Source organism: Carcharodon carcharias, chromosome 15 (genome assembly GCF_017639515.1).
Source record: "Carcharodon carcharias isolate sCarCar2 chromosome 15, sCarCar2.pri, whole genome shotgun sequence".
In the NCBI taxonomy this organism is placed as follows: Eukaryota; Metazoa; Chordata; class Chondrichthyes; order Lamniformes; family Lamnidae; genus Carcharodon; species Carcharodon carcharias.
This window is the reverse complement of record NC_054481.1, coordinates 125867685-125884571: the sequence shown is the minus strand read 5'-3', so window position 1 is coordinate 125884571 and position 16887 is coordinate 125867685. Positions and strand designations below refer to the sequence as shown.

General features: G+C 42.6%; 1 long non-coding RNA gene across 1 annotated transcript in view; it reads left to right on the top strand.

Annotated features, from left to right (window-relative positions):
* The window catches only part of LOC121288067, a 56601-nt gene extending 40554 nt beyond the window's left edge, over nucleotides 1–16047 (top strand). The window contains exons 2-3 of the long non-coding RNA XR_005945300.1: nucleotides 8424–8708; nucleotides 15988–16047. This is a non-coding gene — a long non-coding RNA (uncharacterized LOC121288067). The remainder of the gene's footprint in view (nucleotides 1–8423; nucleotides 8709–15987) is intronic.
* Nucleotides 16048–16887: the final 840 nt, after the last annotated feature.

Genomic DNA, 16887 nt, shown 5'->3' with positions numbered 1-16887 from the left:
ACTCTATCAGCATATCTTTTTATCTCTTTCTCCCCTCCACAGCATGTTACTATATTGGTGATGCTTAATGATAGGATCCACAACAAATGGACGGATTAATGGGCTTTCTCGGAACCTTATGTCCTAAAAGTAATGTTGAATATTCAGGCAGGACCATAATGTATTTGTAGAATGGAGTCACTTGTTAAGCTTTTTAAAGGCAGGATAGTTTCACCGGCCAGACAGAGAGAGAATGAGGCAGTTACAAAACCTACTAATCCCCCCTATACCCTCCCTCTGAATCAGAATCTACCTCTTCTACCCGATATGAACAGGAATCTTTTTTGAGAACCTTTAGCAGCTGCTTAAGCCAATGTTACAAACCCTGAGAAAATTCAATATTGTTGTATAATTTTTAAGTGCACAGTAGGCATTGCTATTTAAAGAGCAGTAACAAGTTAAAAATGAATACATCGCTCTACACAGTTGCTGAGATTCCAGATTTTATTTAGTGATGTTAAGGTGAGCCAGTTTTGCTTGAAAAGAATACAATATTGGCTGTATTTCCATGCAGTCGTCAGTCAATGTTGATTTAACATTATGCACACAAGGGCCAATTCATAGAAAACAATGAGTAATACGAAGTAAGTCTCATTCAGATGATGTAATGTCAGACATTTCTTTTTACATTAGGAATGACATATCGTGGTGTTTTGTAGATGAAGTCTTTTCACAGGCAAAGATTAATGTCTGGTTATTTGAATGAAAAGTATGGGTTGTATTTGGATTTAATCTGAAATTACAATTCAAAACAAGTTAACGGAACAATCTTACCATTTCGTACATTTTATTTTTGTGTCCTTTCATTTTCTCACCTTTTTCTGACCACACTGGGTCTCATGTTGGGTTATAGTTCTATAGTTAAGGGTAGCCCGCCAGTACTTGCTACCGTGGAGGTATTGTTCACGTCAGAACATAGACAATGGGGAAAACATTTGTCTTCACACCAATCCCCCTCTTCCTCTCTATTATGCGCACAATTTCATTCCGTCAATTGAATGAGTGTGTGATCCAGTCCAAAAGATTAACACCCATGTAGTGAAAATGAAAATTCACCCCAGTAAGCCTCAGCTATTTAAATACTTGGGCAACTCTTCTTAATTGTGTATTAATTGTGTTTAATTGTGTGCAGGGGATGGAAATTAACTGTGGTTTCACTTGAGCACATAGACAGAGACACTTTTTGAAACTGTGTGAATTGAGTTAGGAAGTGTATGCTTGCAATGTTTAACCCTGTAAATAAACGTAAGACTGAGTAAACGATTGACTCCAGTACTATCCTTCAACAGCTGACTTTTTTGAAAATAACATCACTGCCACACTAGGTTTTAATCTCACTCAAGGGAACCAAGAGATGATTAATTTCCCCTTTCCTGCAATTGGCTCCAGAAGGGGAAATTGAACAGTTTAGAAAGGGGGAATGGAAGAGAGTCCTTGCTACATTGTCTTGGCATGGTTAAGGGTTAAGTCAATCAACTTTACCAGGCTGTTGTTTACCCCGTCCCCAGTGTATTGGAAGTGATGGGGTTGCATTATGACGTTGACCTTGGCAGTGGCTACATTTTTAACTGGGAAAATATCCTACAAGAACAATTTACCATCGATGGGGACCACCTTTTCACGATTAGAAGTGAAACTTGCATAATCTCACATGCTGTGAGATCTTTCTGCAGTAAGCGCCACTAACAGATAAGCAATTGGATTTGCACAAGTGATCCTGCGATTTTAAAATATCAAATAATATATAATTAAATAATAAAGAATTAAATGAACAGATGGAATACTTGAGGGGCTGTTATTTTTTCTGGAGCTAGTAAAAGCAACAAGCTCTCACTTTCAACAGACACTGGAGAATAATCTTCTAACCTTGAAGTCAGTTGACAGCATAACTGCGTAGAGTTAATGAGGGCTGAGGATTATAAAATGGGAAATAAAGTGGGTTTCCTACCCACTTCCGCACTCTCTAAAATAAATATCAACAGAGAAATCTTCAGGATATCTCCCCTGGAAGGCTTGTAATCCTGTACCTCCAATTGGAAATTCCAACAGTTCTGCATCACCCTCTACAGGCCAGACCCACATTCCTTGAAGACCGGCGTTCAAAATTACTTAGAAATTCCCTGCAATCGGGAAAGGCTATCTTTATTGCTGCTTGAGCAGGGCTCAGATTAGAAACTCCTTTTAATCTATTGATTCTATTCCAGAAGGGCAAGGCCACAAACTAAAAAGATCATCTTGTTCACTTCTGTTGAAAAACTGCCCTAACTCAGTTCTTAGAATTCTTCAAATTGCTTTTAATATAAGGCAGTGGGGGGAGCCTACCCTGAACATGGGTAACTCACACACATTAAATGGTCATTATCACATCATTGTTTGCGGGGCCTTGCTGTGCTCTCACAATGGGCTGCCACATTTTCCTTACCTTACAGCAGTGACTACAAATAAAAAAGTACTTCTTTGGTTGTAAAGCACTTCTTAGCATGTCCTGACATTGTGAACGGCACCACATAAATGCAAGTCTTTCTTTGGTTTGGGAACCTTATCTTTATGATTGATTATCAAGACAAATGCCAATGTGCCTCCAACATTGTGTTGTGATTCTAATTTTCCTTCCTTTATTCTTTCATAATATGTGGGCATTGCTAGCAAGGCCAGCATTTGTTGCCCATCCCTAATTGCCCTTGAAAGGGGTGGCTTTTCAGAGGGCAGTTAAGAGTCAACTGCATTGCTGTGGGCCTGGAGTCACATGTAGACCAGATTGCACCCCTCCCCTGCTAAAGGGCATTAGTGAACCAGATGGGTTTTTAACACAAATCAGTGATAGTTGCATGGTCACCATTACTAAGACCAGCTTCATATTCCAGACTTATTAGTTGGAATTTAAATTCCACCAGCTGCTGTAGTGGGATCTAAACCCAGGTCACTGGGGGCATTTGCCCGAGCCTCCAGAGGACTGGTTTGGTGATATTACCACTGCACCACCATCTCCCCATAAAGTAATGGTAAGTATTCTGCTATAGAACCAAATCTTTACCAGATCAAATCTAATTCCACCAACCCTGCATTTTCCTTGTATTTGCATCTACTTTAGGGCTAGAATTTTATGGCTCCTCCTGCCCGGTGGGATATTACGGTCCTGCCAAACTGAATGCAGATTTAAATGACTTGACGCATCCAGCAGGGGGAGACACGCCCCAACGGGGGCCATAAGATCCTGGCCTAAGTTTTTGTCAACTTTTCCCAGTAAAAAATGTATCAATGACTTACTGCGGTAAAGTATTCCATGTTTCGGTAAACCTTTGCAGAAACAAACGTCTCCTTAATGTCTTGGAACTACTTTAAATTGGTCACCTGGTCTCTGACCCTCCCAACTAGTGGAAAAAATCATCTTTCCTGATTCACCTTTTCAAAACCCTGCACAATTTAAAAAAAAAATCCCTTTTAAATCCACTCTTCACCTCCCCTGTTCCATCAATAGTCAAATCTCTCCTCAGACTTTCCCATTTATGGCACTAATCCGGGGAATCCGCACTACATATGCCCTACGGCTAAGCCTTGCTCCTTAACAACCTGATTGCTAATCTAATCCATCCCACATCAAATGGGTTTCAGTTAGGACAGGGTGGGGGAAGGGCAGGGGACAGGGTGGAAAAAAAGCTTTCAGTGATGCCTGATGTTTGTTTCGTGTCGCACTAATAAATGTCGCACCTTGAGCACAAACATGTGGACCCAAGAAGTGAAAATGAATAAGGTTCACTGCACAGAACAATTGTGCCAATTCGCTATGTACTTCTGCTATCCCAGGTCAAAGACAGGCTAGGTTTTGAAACTTAACCTGGGTCTCTTCTGGCCCATCCGTTCCAGCCACTGTGTTGCTGCTGCCAAGCTCCAGACAGCACAGAATTCCCTCACCGTGGACAGTATAATTGTATCGCAATGCTGACAACATAAATGCCACCAAATATATTATGGCAGCCAGAAATGGAATGACTTGGAGGTGAGATCTTCACTTTTATGATTTTAACACCTTACTGGACCCTTCACCCAACCAGTTCATCGGGGCTGATGGCTCAGTGGGTAGCACCCCAACCCTTGGGTTAGAAGATCTAGGTTCAACTCTCATTCCAGGACTTGTTGGCTATGGAAGGAGCCATCATAACAGAGTTCAACATGTTGATATTCAGCCTTGTTATGATATGTGCCAAGTGGACCAAATCCACAAGGCATACTTGTTCACATTATCACAATGGTTTTGCAATTTGTATTTATTATGAGATGTGTGCACTGAATTCAGAAGAAATGAGTCCATCAAGACCTTCAGAGATTTACAAAAATTAAATGAAAATATTTATTAACAAAATTAAATGCTTCAAGCACATACATAATACTACAATCTCTTAATACGATGATAAATCCTAAAATTCCTAATTAACCTGATTCCCAGTTACACACCTCCTTTAAGGTAATAGTCCAAATAGATTTTTTTAAAAACAGCAAGTTAACACAGTACCCACTTGACAGTGGAATTCCAAATGGCTTTCTCCAACCTTAGTTCCTGATTACACCATACTTTTGTATAAATAGTTGGGAGCTTCTTCAAGACTGCATCACACACTCTCGTTAGATCTTACATGGCCCCCACATAGCCTTTCATTCTCCTTTATATGTTTCTCTCTCTTCAATATATAAATTCTATTGTTCCATATGTCTTTGGAACTGTATCTTTCCCATAATATAAAAACGTCCATGTTGCCAATATCGTCAATAACCTTTGAGAAAAATTAACTCACTCCTTAGCCTTACTTTTCTGGCTAGCTGTAAACAGACTAACATCCTTTTGAAAACCAAACAATCCCTTCAGTTATCTAAAAATGCAAATTCCCTTTACACCTTACATGCTAAAACAGCATCCATGTTTACCCATTAGCATTTCAAGCTCATTTCTACACCTAGCTTCTTTTGATAATTTCAGGCTTGCAGTTACCTGACTGCAAATGTAATTAAGTCACACAGAACGAACCATCCACACTCACACCCATAAACCTACTTTACAACAAACCAGAGTAATATTATGAAAATTAGTATACTTTTGTAACCGCCTGCTAATCCTTCCAACATTTCCCCACTATTCCCCAAAGGGGAAAAAAAGTGTTAGTGAAGATCCAAAACGAACAGGGAGGTGGTGGTTAAAATCAAAGCCATTGAACCAAAAAAGATCACAACTCCCTAGAATTGCAAGAGCAGGGCATAAATAGAATAACTACACTGAGTGACTACATAAATATAGAGATAAAAGCAAAGAACTGTGGATGCTGGAAATCCAAAACAAAAACAGAAACAGAAATACCTGGAAAAACTCAGCAGGTCTGGCAGCATCGGCGGAGAAGAGCAAAGTTGACGTCACAGTGAGGACTCGAAATGTCAGCTGTGCTCTTCTCCGCCGATGCTGCCAGACCTGCTGAGTTTTTCCAGGTATTTCTGTTTCTGTTTTTGTTTTAGATAAATATAGATTTCAGTAGAAGAGAGCTAAGTGAAGCCTAGATAGTCATCTTGTGGAACAAAGTTCTGACCCCGCTGAGTTTGTATTCACACAGCAACTTTCACCAGGTCAGGACTTGACAAAAGCCTTAAAGCTGATGAAGTACTCCTGAAGTGTAGTGGTTTTTTGTTTCATGGACAGCCTCTAATATTTCATTTATAACCGGTTAGCATTACATGTTGGATACGCATTGCAGTAATACATAAATGGATTCCTTTAGATCTGGGCTGTCAGTCAATGTCCTATAGCCACTTGCAGCCCTATGGAATTATTAATCCGACCCTCAAGCTTCAGGCAGTTCAATAGCGTTTACACTTCAGATTTGCTATTTGCTGATTTGTCCTGTTTCAATTTTGTGGGTTGGGTGTTGCTGGGAGGACTATTTTTGGCACTGTTATCTCACTGGCAAATCAGTTCTAAATCAGAACATTGAGGTCAATAAGTATCAGCAATATAAGATGTATGGAAATTATTGAGATTATGGAATTAAGTTTTATATGTAGCTCCAACATAAACATTGTGCAGCAAGTGAAGACGAAAAATAGACAGCCTTGCTTTAAAGCATGTTAAGTATTTATGGCCCATAATCAGTTGCAGCTTCAAAAGCTCAAAGCACTATTCAGTGTTCACGTTTTTATACAGTTTTATCATATGATCCTTCAATTTATCCGCATTGCAACTTCATTTAAACAAGACTTTGCTGTTCTTGCATTTCCACAGATAGTTTATCAACGCTTCCGCCCTTGGGGCAAACCCTCGTGATCTTGAATGAAATGGACCAAGCAAAAGGAACCTGGTAGAGCTGAAGCTGATGTGGAGGCGGAAGACCCAAGGCGGTGGTAGGGGGTTAGATTTTAGAGTCAGGTAGCGATCTATAATACCGAGGGGGTGATCAGCAGGGGCCAACAACATTAATAGGGGTCTCCTCGGGACCTGGAAAAATTTATTAATTTTGCTTCCAATCTCCACCCCTCCATCATTTTCACGTGGTCCATCTCTGACACTTCCCTTCCCTTCCTCGACCTCTCTGTCTCAATTTCTGGTGATAGACTGTCCACCAATATCCATTACAAACCCACCGACTCCCACAGCTACCTCGACTACAGCTCCTCACACCCCGCTTCCTGTAAGGACTCCATCCCATTCTCTCAGTTCCTTTGCCTCCATCGCATCTGTTCTGATGATGCTACCTTCAAAAGCAGTTCCTCTGACATGTTCTCCTTCTTCCTTAACCGAGGTTTTCCACCCATGGTCGTTGACAGGGCCCTCAACCGTGTCCGGCCCATCTCCCGCGCATCCGCCATCACGCCTTCTCCTCCCTCCCAGAAACATGATAGGATCCCCCTTGTCCTCACTTATCACCCCACCAGCCTCCGCATTCAAAGGATCATCCTCCGCCATTTCCGCCAACTCCAGCATGATGCCACCACCAAATACATCTTCCCTTCACCCTCCCTGGCAGCATTCCGTAGGGATCGTTCCCTCCGTGACACCCTGGTCCACTCCTCCATCACCCCCTACTCCTCAACCCCCACCTACGGCACCTCCCCATGCAAACGCAAAATATGCAACACCCTTCACTTCCTCTCTCCTCACCATCCAAGGGCCCAAACACTCCTTTCACGTGAAGCAGCATTTCACTTGCATTTCCCCCAATTTAGTCAACTGCATTTGTTGCTCCCAATGTGGTTTCCTCTACATTGGAGAGACCAAACACAGACTGGGTGACCGCTTTGCAGAACACCTTTGGTCTGTCCGCAAGAATGACCCAGACCTCCCTGTCGCTTGTCATTTTAACACTCCACACTGCTCTCTTGCCCACATGTCTGTCCTTGGCTTGCTGCATTGTTCCAGTGAAGCTCAATGCAAACTGGAGGAACAGCACCTCATCTTCCGACCAGGCACTTTACACCTTCCGGACTGAATATTGAATTCAACAACTTTAGATCTTGAACTCCCTCCTCCATCCCCACCCCCTTTCCGATTCTTCCCCCTCCCTTTTGTTTTTTCCAATAATTTATATAGATTTTTCTTCTCCCACCTATTTCCATTATTTTTAAATCTATACCTTTTGTGTCCTTTTAGTCTTATTTCACCCCACCCCCACTAGAGCTATCTGTACCTTGCGTGTCATGCCATCCATTCTTAATTAGCATTCTTTTAGATAATATCACCACCTTCAACACCTCTTTGTTCTTTTGTCTGTGACATCTTTTGGTTATCTGCTCCTATCACTGCTTGCTTGTCCCTACAACCACCCCCCTCCACTTCTCTCCACCACCCCCACCCCCCCCCCACCCCCCCACCAACCACCTTAAACCAGCTTATATTTCACCCCTCTCCTATTTTTACTTAGTTCTGTTGAAGGATCATGAGGAATCGAAACGTCAACTTTGTTCTTCTCCACCGATGCTGCCAGACCTGCTGAGTTTTTCCAGGTATTTCTGTTTTTGTTTTAACATTAATAGGGGCATGTCAGATACAGTATGTGAGCAATGACCCATTGCCTCCTCACTTACCTCATAGAGAGCACATGTATATGCACATGTGTAGGGATGTTCATGCTTCATAATGTATAAGACCCCACCTTGGGTCTTCCACCTCATCATCAGATTCAGCGCTACCAGGTTCCTTTTGCTTGGTCCATTTCATTCAAGATCACGAGGGTTTGCCCCAAGGGCAGAAGTGTTGATAAACTATCTGTGGAAATGCAAGAACAGCAAAGTCTTGTTATAAAGTATCTAGCAATGTTTGGTTGGGGCCACTTTGCCACACACTGATATCCTCTGGGACGATATGATGCCCATTAGTCATTCTCCTCTTGTCTTCTTCCTTGCCACTCCAGGATATTGCCCAAGATCTTCGTTGAGTTAGCTGAGGGACATTTTAAGGAGATTATTATTGCCTCATCCAGTGCAAGTTCTATTGTGAATGTGCCACTTCCAGAAGATATGCATGATAACCTCCACTGTGGCTTCCCATTCAAAATTCCTCTTGTCCAAAAGACATTACTTACAATGCGCAATCTGACGTTGATTGAGCAAACTGAATCCAGGAAATTCGAACAGCAATCTCTTCCAGCTGATATACTGGAGAATTTGTAAAGGCTGCAGATCAACTGGACCTAGCTGTGAGTACTCCCTCATTCCTGCTCTGACACACCATCCTGCAATATTGTCAGTGAAGTGCCACTTAGAATGCTGCACTCTCTGTGTATATGATAAACGTAATTTAAGGGAAGATACATGTTACGTTTTTAGAACCATTTTACCATGCATCAGCTTTGACCAATGCATTCAGCACTACACACACTTGACAGATTGAGAATCCAGGTGGAGCAAATTGGGAATCTAGGTATGGCGAATTGCAATTCTAATCAGTAAATTAAAAATGAATCATAAACACTTTTGCTGGGCATGTGATCTCAGTATTCATATTCGCACTGTATATGCATATATACTGAAACATTTTTGTGCATTGGTTAACAAAATGGGAAGACAGACAGCAAAGTGTGCAAGTGTTTTCTAATCCTCATGATGCCTTTACTTCCTTGGTTACTGAATGGTGCTGCATGTCCATTTAGTAAATAGTCACAAAATACATTTAGCTGTACTGTGTGAATGTGTACAAGCTGTTTTCTATTAAAATCAGTACATGCTCCATGAAAAGTGCAGGAGGGGATGCCAGGAGTAGCACCAGGCGTATCTAAAAATGAGAAGGTGTGCAATGTGAAGGGGTTAATTAGTAATCTTGTTGTGCCGAGTTCTTTAGGGAAGAGTGACCATAACATGATGGAACTTTTCATTGGGATGGAAGATAAAGTAGTCCAATCCGAAACTAGGATCCGAAATCTAAACAAGGAAACTACGAAGGTATGAGGGGTGAGTTGGCTACGACAGATTGGGGAACTTCATTAAAAGGCATGACGGTAGATAGGCAATGGTTAACATTTAAGGAATGAATGTATGCATTGCAACAGTTATACATTCCTTTTTGGTGCAAAAACACAACAGGAAAAGTGGCTCAACCATAGCTAACAAAAGAAATTAAGAATAGTATTAGATCCAAAGAGGAGTCATATAAAAGTTGCTAGAAAAAGTAGCAAGCCTGAGGATTGGGAGCAGTTTAGAATTCAGCAAAAGAAGACAAAGAGATTGATCAAGAGGGGAAACACAGAGTATGAGAGTAAACTTGCAAGGTACATAAAAGCAGACTGTAAAAGCTTCTATAAGTATGTAAAAAGAAAAAGATTAGCAAAGACAAATGTAGATTCCTTAGAGTCACAATGCGAGAATTTATTATGGAGAACAAGGAAATGGCAGAGCAATTAAACAGCTACTTTAGTTCTGTCTTCACGGAAGAAGACACAAATAACTTCCCAGAAATACTAGGGAACCAAGAATCATGTGAGAAGGAGGAATTTCAGGAAATTAGCATTAGTAAAAAAAAAAGTGCTAGAGAAATTAATGGGACTGAAAGCCAATAAATCCCCAGCGCCTGATAATCTACATCCCAGAGTGCTAGAGGAGGTGGCCATGGAAATAATGGATGCATTGGTTGTCATCTTCCAAAACTCTGTAGATTCAGGAACAGTCCTGGCAGATTGGAGGGTGGCAAATGTAACCCCGCTATTTAAAAAAGGAGGGAGGGAGAAAACAGAAAATTACAGATCAGTTAGCCTAACATCAGTAGGAGGGAAAATACTAGAGTCTATTATAAAGGATGTGATTACAGGACATTTGGAAAATATCAAAAATATATTAGACAAAATCAACATGGATTAATGAAAGGGAAATCATGTTTGACGAGCCTAATGGAGTTTTTTAAGGCCGTAACTAGTAGAATAGATAAGGGAGAACCTGTGAATGTGGTGTTTTTGGATTTTCAGAAAGTTTTTGATAAAGTCCCACATAAGAGTTTGTGTGCAAAATTAATGCACATGGGATTGGGAGTTTGCTGACAACACAAAACTAGGTAGGAATGTGAGTGGTGAGGAGGATGTAAAGAGGTATCAAGACGATTTAGACAAGTTGAGCGAGTGGGCAAATACCTGGCAGATGCAGTTGTGGATAAGTGTGAAGATATCCAATTCAGTAGGAAAAATAGAATGGCAGAGTTTTATTTAAATGGTGATAGATTGGGAAATGTTGATGTACAAAGGGACCTGGGTGTCCTTGTACACCAGTCACTGAAAGCAAGCATGCAGGTGCAGCAAGCAGTTAGGAAGGCAAATGGTATGTTGGCCTTCATTGTAAGAGGATTTGAGTACAGGGGCAAGAATGTCTTACTGCAGCTGTACAGGGCCTTGGTGAGACCATACCTGGAGTATTGTGTGCAGTTTTGGTCTCCTTATCTGGAAAAGGATATACTTGCTATAGAGGGAATGCAGCGAAGGTTCACCAAACCGATTCCTGGGATGGCAGGATTGTCGTATGAGGAGAGATTTGGTGAACTAGGTCTGTATTCACTGGAGTTCAGAAGAATGAGAGTGGATCTCATTGAAAGGTATAAAATTCTGACAGGGATGGACAGACTGGATGCAGGGTTGATGTTTCCTCTGGCTGGGGGGTCTAGAACAAAGGGTCACAATCTCAGGGTACGGGGCAGACCATTTAGGACTGAGATGAGGAGAAACTTCTTCACTCAGAGGTGGTGAACCTATGGAATTCTCTACCACAGAAAGCTGTGGAGGCCAAGTCACTGAATATATTTAAGAAGGAAATAGATTTCTAGACACTAAAGGCGTCAAGGGGTATGGGGAGAGAGCGGCAGTATGGCATTCAGAAAGAGGATCAGCCATGTTCATATTGAATGACGGAGCAGGTTTGAGGGGGCAAATGGCTACTCCTGCTCCTATTTTCCATATTTTAATGGTTCTAAAATGAAGTATCAGCCTGGTGAGGCTACAACACAGGACTATTTGTGGGCTAAACAGTGGAAGCAGCGTGTGATAGACAGAGCTAAGTGATCCTACAACTGACAGATCAGATCTAAGTTCTGCAGTCCTGCCACATCCAGTCGTGAATGGTGGTGGACAATTAAAAACTAACAGGAGGAGGAGGCTCCACAAATATCCTCATCCTCAATGATGGGGAAGCCCAGCACATCAGTGCAAAAGACAAGGCTGACGCATTTGCAACCATCTTCAGCCAGAAGTGCTGGGTGGATGATCCATCTCGGCCTCCTCCGGAGGTCCCCAGCATCACAGATGTCAGTCTTCAGTCAATCTGATTCACTTCAAGTGATATCAAGAAATGGCTAAAGGCACTGGATATTGCAAGGGTTATTGGCCCTGACAACATTCCGGCAATAGTACTGAAGACTTGTGCTCCAGGGCTTGCCACGCCTCTAGCCAAGCTGTTCCAGTACAGCTACAACACTGGTATCTATCCGGCTATGTGGAAAATTGCCCAGCTATGTCCTGTTCACAAAAAGCAGGACAAATCCAACCCAGCCAATTACTGCCCTATCAGTCTACTCTTGGTCATTAACAAAGTGATGGAAGTGTTGTTGACAGTGCTATCAAGCGGCACTTAATCAGCAATAACCTGCTCACTGATGCTCAATTTGGGTTCTGCCAGGGCCACTCAGCTCCTGACCTCATAACAGCCTTGATCCAAACATGGACAAAAGAGATGAACTCAAGAAGTGAGGTCAGAGCGACTGCCCTTAACATCAAGGCAGCATTTGAACGAGTGTGGCATCAAGGAGCCCTGGCAAAACTGGAGTTAATGGGAATCAGGGGGAAAACTCTCCACTGGTCAGAGTCATACTTAGCAGAAAGGAAGATGATTGTGATAGGTCATTGGTCAGTCATCTCAGACCCGGGACGTCGCTGCAGGAGTTCCTCAGGGTAGTGTCCTAGGCCCAACCACCTTCACCTGCTTCATCAATGACCTTCCCTCCATCATAAGGTCAGATGTGAGGATCTTCATGGATGATTGCACAATGTTCAGCACCATTCGCAACTCCTCAATGAAATAGTCGGTATCCATATGCAGCAAGACCTGGACTATATTCAGGCTTGAGCTAATAAGTGGCAAATAACAAGCAACAGTGCCACACAAATGCCAGGCAATGACCATTTCCAACAAGAGAGAATCTAACCATTTCCCTCTGATATTCAATGGCAATCCCTCAAGGATTATGGCCAATGCTGCAGCTTTTGCACTTTCGCGGCGCATTCATGGGACCGGTAACCGAAGGCGGTGATGGCTGACCTACCTGCCATCTGGAGACTGTCTCTAAGCTGCTGCCAGCCTCCTGGCTCAGCAGAAGATCCCGGTGGCATCAGTGACTAGCCTCCAGCTGGTCCTTTAATTGGCTTAAATGGATACTCGATGCTGCCAGACGAGTAGCCACCGCTTTATTGATCCAATCTCCAGCCAGGTCATTCAGAGTTGGGAATGCATCGGAGAGTCAACCCAACATGCAGTTCTCAAATGTTGTTGCTGGGCCCTCCTCATCCAAACCTGCAGGACCATGAAGAATCCTCCCTGTGTTTCAGAAAAGGTAGGAACCTCGCTCCCCACATTCTCAAGGAGTGTTCACATTTGCTCTGATACCTAAATCATTGAATAGGATGATGCGGGTAATAAGCAGCCAACCTTATGGTAAATAACTTTAATTACTGGTTCAATCCTGTACACCTACAGGTTCTTTGAGAAGCAGCACCTTGTTTTAGATTCTAACAGTCAATCAGATGAACAGTAATAGAACAGACAGATAATTAACAGAACAAAAACAGAATTACCTGGAAAAACTCAGCAGGTCTGGCAGCATCGGCGGAGAAGAAAAGAGTTGACGTTTCGAGTCCTCATGACCCTTCGACAGAACTTGAGTTCGAGTCCAGGAAAGAGCTGAAATATAAGCTGGTTTAAGGTGTGTGTGTGGGGGGCGGAGAGATAGAGAGACAGAGAGGTGGAGGGGGTTGGTGTGGTTGTAGCGACAAACAAGCAGTGATAGAAGCAGATCATCAAAAGATGTCAACAACAATAGTACAATAGAACACATAATTAACAGATATCACCCTACACTTAGTCTTTGCATCAGGAAAATAAAAGCAATTTTAATTAACAAATTGCAAATTCTACATTAAATTATCAATTTTATAATCTATTTCTGGTAATTCAAAGTCACTTTACAGTAAAACATGTAATTATCTAGTAACTAGAATTAAATAACAAATTCAATAAGATGAGAATGTAGGAAATTAATGTTCACAAAACAGAATTATCAGATCGTTGGAATTTAGCAATTTGAATATTAATTAACTGTATAATTAACTTTTACATACAAACATACGAATTAGGAGCAGGAGTAGGTCACTCGGTTCCTGGAGCCTGCTCTGCCATTCAATAAGATCGGGGCTGACCTGATTGTAACCGCAACTCCACATTCCTGCCTACCCTCGATAACCTTTCACCCCCTTGTTAATCAAGAATCTATCTAGCTCGGCCTTAAAAATATTCAAAGACTCTGCTTCCACCGCCTTTTGAGGGAGAGACTTCCAAAGACTCACAACCCTCTGAGAGAGAAAAATTCTCCCCATCTCTGCCTTTTGCATGCATCGTGACCTTTTAAAAAAAAACATACATTCTCATAAATCGCGTGAGTTAACATGCTGAAAATTATAGACAGAAACACTCCAATATAACTCCACCTGACCAACTCCAAGACTTTGAAAGAAGTTAGCTTATACAAACAGCAATGGAGTCAGCAAGAATTTGGCCAATCTGATAAATTGAAAAATTTGGCAATAATGATCACATTGTATTTTGTTACGTTTGGCTCCTCCGGTAAGCAACCTACTTGGCAACAACTGATAAGTTTGCAACAGTGTGTGACCCCCTAGGCTGGACAGGAATTTTTGTGAGTGCGGGCTTTTCCTTAACTCCTTGAGTGCAGCGACTGAATTAAAGGAGACGGTGAATCAAGCTGTAAACAAAACCACTTTCTTTTTATTGGGACATGTGAAAAGATTACAAGGAAGTGAGCAAACAAAATCAGAATCGTTGGTAAGTTATGCCCGGTAATGAAATATTCAGCATGACAGGATGGCACACCCCTTTCTCACCCACCCACCCACCCCCCACCAAAATGTAAGGATCCACTGAATAGATTAAATTATGGGATCCCATTAATTTTAATCAGGGCTTCAAAGATTCAAGCTCAACTCAAACTGGAGGAACAGCACCTCATCTTCCGACTAGGCACTTTACAGCCTTCTGGACTGAATATTGAGTTCAACAATTTTAGATCTTGAACTCTCTCCTCCATCCCCACCCCCTTTCCAATCCCCCCCCCTCTTTGTTTCCAATAATTTATATAGATTTTTCTTTTCCCACCTATTTCCATTATTTTTAAACGTATTTCCATCCATTGTTTTATCTCTACCTTTTAGCCTATTTCGATCCCTTCCCCCCACCCCACCCCCACAGGGCTATCTGTACCTTCCCCCCACCCCACCCCCTCTAGGGCTATATGTACCTTCCCCCCACCCCACCTCCACAGGGCTATCTGTACCTTCCCCCCACCCCACCTCCACAGGGCTATCTGTACCTTCCCCCCACCCCACCCCCACAGGGCTATCTGTACCTTCCCCCCACCCCATCCCCACTAGGGCTATCTGTACCTTCCCCCCACCCCACCTCCACAAGGGCTATCTGTACCTTCCCCCCACCCCCACTAGGGCTATCTGTACCTTCACCCCACCCCACCCCCACTAGGGCTATCTGTACCTTCCCCCCACCCCCACTAGAGCTATCTGTACCTTGCTCGTCCTGCTTTCTACCCTTAGTTAGCACGTTCCTTAGATAATATCACCACCGTCAACACCTCTTTGTCCTTTTGTCTATGACATCTTTTGGTTATCTCCACCTATCACTGGCTCTACCTGTCCCACCTCCCCTTAAACCAGCTTATATTTCACCTCTTTTCTGTTTTTACTTAGTTCTGTTGAAGAGTCACACAGACTCGAAACGTTAACTATGTTCCTCTCTGCAGATGCTGCCAGACCTGCTGAGTTTTTCCAGGTGTTTTTATTTTTGTTTCAAAGATTATATTCTGTTGTCTTTCTCTGGAGACTGGTAATCAGTGGCCTTGAAATAATTGACTCCTAATAGTTCTAGTTGATTTTATTCAAAGTTGCTGATGTCCCCTGTTCTTTTTTCCCAGCCCCACAAATGAATTGTAATCCCCAGGGCGGAATTTTATGGTCCCATTTTGGTGGAGAAGGGGCCGTGAAATGTGGCAGGCTGTTATAAACCCCATTGACTTCAGCGGGAACATAAAATTCCGCTGTCTTAAAATTCTGCCCCATGTGTTTATGATAAGGAGAGTCCTGTCAACAACGTGCAGCAGTTCTTCTGCCCTTAACTTTACTTTACTTTCTGGGCACCACACTATAGGAAGGATGTGAACGCATTGGAGAGAGTGCAGAAGAGGTTTACGTGAATGGTTCCAGGGATGAGACACTTCAGTCGGGAGGAAAGATGGGAGAAGTTGGGACTGTTTTCCTTGGAGAGGAGAAGGCTGAGCGGAGACTTGATAGAAGATTTCAAAATCATGAGGGCAGAATAGATATGGAGAAACTTTTTGCCACTCATAAACAGATCGAGAACCAGAGGGCACAGTATTAAAGTGTTTTGCAAGAGAAACGAATGCGAGGTAAGAGAAAACTTTTTCACACAGCGAGTAGTTAGGGTTTGGAATGCACTGTCTGGAAGTGTGGTGGAGGTAGGTTCAATTGAGGCATTCAAGAGGGCATTGGATGATTATCTAAATAGAGACAATGTGCAGTGTTATGGGGAAAAGGCAGGAGATTGGCACGGAGTTAAAATGCTTAGAGAGTCGATGCACAAACAATGGGCCGAATGGCCTCCTTCTACACCGTTACAATTCTGTGACTTTGACTCTTCAAAGGGGGAAGGATGCAGACTTGGACTTAAGGCTGCAAAAGCTGGGTAATTCCAAGTTTCCCCCTTGTTTAAGCTCAACGTTATTAACTTAGTTGTGCTGTGTCATGAGGGGGGCACTTGCACGTGTGTTCCTGTTTCTCTGGGAACCCCCGGGGTCGCCCTGATTAATCGACAGAAGAGGTAAAATGCTGGGCGGGAGTGTAAAATGGAGATTCTTGTGCACAATTCTGAACATGTTTCATGCTTGATGACAGTGGGATAAAGCAGTGCCCTCGCATCAGTGTTTTTTTTGGGGGGGGAGAAGGATACATCCAGGAGCAATTAAAAGAAGCTGGAGAATCGCAACTGGGCTGAATTTTAACCTGTACAGACACATTGTTGGCGGAACAA